This window comes from Zingiber officinale, chromosome 3B (genome assembly GCF_018446385.1).
Source record: "Zingiber officinale cultivar Zhangliang chromosome 3B, Zo_v1.1, whole genome shotgun sequence".
Lineage (NCBI taxonomy): Eukaryota > Viridiplantae > Streptophyta > Magnoliopsida > Zingiberales > Zingiberaceae > Zingiber > Zingiber officinale.
Genome location: NC_055991.1, coordinates 99,630,466 through 99,633,859, shown reverse-complemented (window position 1 = coordinate 99,633,859; position 3,394 = coordinate 99,630,466). Strand labels below are relative to the sequence as shown.

The 3,394-nt window shown below is 26.8% G+C and overlaps 1 non-coding gene across 1 annotated transcript; it reads left to right on the top strand.

Moving 5' to 3' along the window:
- The first annotated feature begins 265 nt into the window (after window positions 1–265).
- TRNAT-AGU lies at window positions 266–340 on the top strand. Its single transcript has one exon. It is a non-coding gene; the product is annotated as a tRNA-Thr (tRNA).
- The last annotated feature ends 3,054 nt before the right edge of the window (window positions 341–3,394 follow it).

Below are 3,394 nucleotides of genomic sequence, written 5' to 3'. Positions count from 1 at the left end.
CATAAAAATGGCAATATTGACTGAGCCTCTAATAATAAGTGACAAGTTTATATGATGATATTTTTTATTTTTTACTTAAATATTTAACAGCTTTCATAGCAGGTTAGAGCACCTGTTAATTGTTATAGATTTTATATATATCTTGTGATGATATTTTTTATCAACATATTTAATAGATTCATTTTTTATAAGAGTTATGAAGATTCCGTTTCATACATTTTAATTATTACTAGATCTTAGGAAAATATATTTTTTGTATTAAATTGCTTTCATAGCTCAGTTGGTTAGAGCATCCGTTTAGTAAGCGGGGAGGTCTTGAGTTCAAATCTTAATGAAAGCAATATAATAAATTTTTGCATCTTTGTCCATTCATACTTTGTTTGCTTAGAATTGATGGATTTTTGCATCTTTGTTATATAATTATTTTTTACATCTTTGTTCATACTCTGTTTGCTTGGAATGCAATATAATAAATTTTTGCATCTTTGTCCATTCATACTTTGTTTGCTTAGAATTGATGGATTTTTTACATCTTTGTTCATACTTTGTTTGCTTGGAATTGATGGATTTTTGCATCTTTGTTATATAATTATTTTTTACATCTTTGTTCATACTCTGTTTGCTTGGAATTGATGAATTTTTTGCATCATTGTTCATACTTTACTTGCTTGGAATTGATGAATTTTTGCATCTTTGTTTCCAATCAATGGATTTTCTTGTTACTTGACTAAGGTTAAGTTTTTTATTTTTCCTATTTCAAGAGATTCAAGAAGCTCTAATCTTTTGATGGTTGATACATCAAATAGGGTGTTTGGGGAGGTCAGGAATTGTTTTTAAATTTCCATAATTTTTATGCATCTCAGGAAGATTTTTCGTGATTCAATTTTTTAGAGTTTGTAGATTGCATTTGATACATTTTAATTATTACTAGATCTTAGGAAGATATTTTTTATTTTATATTCAATAGCTTTCATAGTTTAATTGGTTAGAGTACCTGTTTAGTAAGTAGGTCTTTGAGTTCAAATCTTAATGAACACAATATAATTGATTTTACATTTCCATGGTTTTTATGTATCTTAGGAAGACTTGTTGTGAGGTCTTGAGTTCAAATCTCAATGAAAGCAATATAATTGATTTTACATTTCCATGATTTTTATGTATCTTAGGAAGAAGACTTGTTGTGATTCATTTTTTTTAGAGTTATATATTTTATTTTTTTAGAGTTATGTAGATTCCATTTGATATATTTTAATTATTACTGGATCCAAATCCAACATGATTAAGGTTAAGGAAGACTTGTTGTGAGGTCTTGAGTTCAAATCTCAATGAAAGTAATATAATTGATTTTACATTTCCATGATTTTTATGTATCTTAGGAAGACTTGTTGTGATTCATTTTTTTTTATAGTTATAAAAATTCCATTTGATATATTTTATTTTTTTAGAGTTATGTAGATTCCATTTGATACATTTTAATTATTACTGGATCCAAATCCAACATGATTAAGGTTAAGGTTAATCATGTATTTCCAAGCAATGAATTTTTTTTTGCATCTTTGTTCATACTTTATTTGCTTGCTACTTGACTAAGGTTAAGTTTTTTTTTCTATTCAAGAGATTCAAACTTTTGATGGTTGATATATATTTCCATAGATTTTATATATCTTAGGAAGGTTTGTTGTGATTTAAATATTTAATAGCTTTCATAGCTTAGTTGGTTAAAGCACTCGTTTAGTAAGTGGGAGGCCTTGAATTCAAATTTCAATAAAAGCAATACATTTTTTATTACCATTTTTTTAGAGTTATGTAAATTCCATTTGATACATTTTAATTATTACTGGATCCAAATCCAACATGATTAAGGTTAAGGTTAATCATATTTTCCAAGCAATGGTTTTTTGCATCTTTGTTCATACTTTATTTGCTTAGAATTGATGAATTTTTGTAAAATTATTCATTTTTGTTTGCTTGGAACTTGACTAAAGTTAAGTTTTTTTTTTCTATTTCAAGAGATTCAACAAGCTCAAAATTTTTGATGGTTGATACCCCAAGTGGGTGTTTGGGGAGGCCGGGAATTATTTTTACATTTCTATAGATTTTATGTATCTTAAGAAGATTTGTTGCGATTCATTTTTTAGAGTCATGTAGATTCCATTTGATACATTTTAATTATTCATGGTTCAAATCTCAATGAAAGCAATATAATTGATTTTACATTTCCATAGTTTTTATGTATCTTAAGAAGATTTGTTGTGATTCATTTTTTTTTAGAGTTATGCAGATTCCATTTGATATATTTTATTTTTTAAAGTTATGTAGATTCCATTTGATACATTTTAATTATTACTAGATCCAAATCCAACATGATTAAGGTTAAGGTTAATCATGTATTTCCAAACAATGAATTTGTTTTCATCTTTTTTCATACTTTATTTTCTTGTTGCTTGACTAAGTTTAAGTGTTTTTTTACCTATTTCAAGAGATTCAAGAAGCTCCAAACTTTTGATGGTTGATACTCTAAGTGGGTGTTTGGGAATTATTTTTACATTTCCATAGTTTTATATATCTTAGGAAGGTTTGTTGTGATTTAAATATTTAATAGCTTTTATAGCTTAGTTGGTTAGAGCACCATAGTTTAGTAAGTGGGATGTTTTGAGTTCAAATCTCAATAAAAGCAATACATTTTCAATTTTTTTAGAGTTATGTAGATTCCATTTGATATATTTTAGTTATTACTAGATCCAAATCCAACACGGTTGATGGATTTTTTGCATCTTTGTTCATACATTATTTGATTGGAACTGATAAATTTTTGCAAAATTATTCATACTTTGTTTGCTTGAAACTTGACTACAGTTAAGTTTTTTTTTTTCTATTTCAAGATATTCAACCTCAAAACTTTTAATAGTTGATACCCCAAGTGGGTGTTTGGGGAGGTCAGGAATTATTTTTACATTTCTATAGTTTTTATGTCTCTTAAGAAGATATGTTGTGATTCATTTTTTTTAGAGTTATGTAAATTTCATTTGATACATTTTAATTATTAGTGGACCCAAATCCAAGATGACGGATGGATTTTTGCATTTTTATTCCTACTTTGTTTGCTTAGAACTGATAGATTTTTGCATCTTTGTTCATACTTTGTTTGCTTTGAACTTGACTAAGGTTAAGTTTTTTTTTCTATTTCAAGAGATTCAAGAAGCTCCAAACTTTTGGTGGCTGATACCCGAAGTGGGTGTTTGTAGAGGTTGAGAATTGCAATGTAATTGTTTTTACATTTCTATAGTTTTATGTACTTTATGAAGATTTGTTGTCATTCATTTTTTCTTTAGAGTTATGTAGATTCCATTTAATATATTATATTATTATTGGACCTATATCCAACATGACCGAT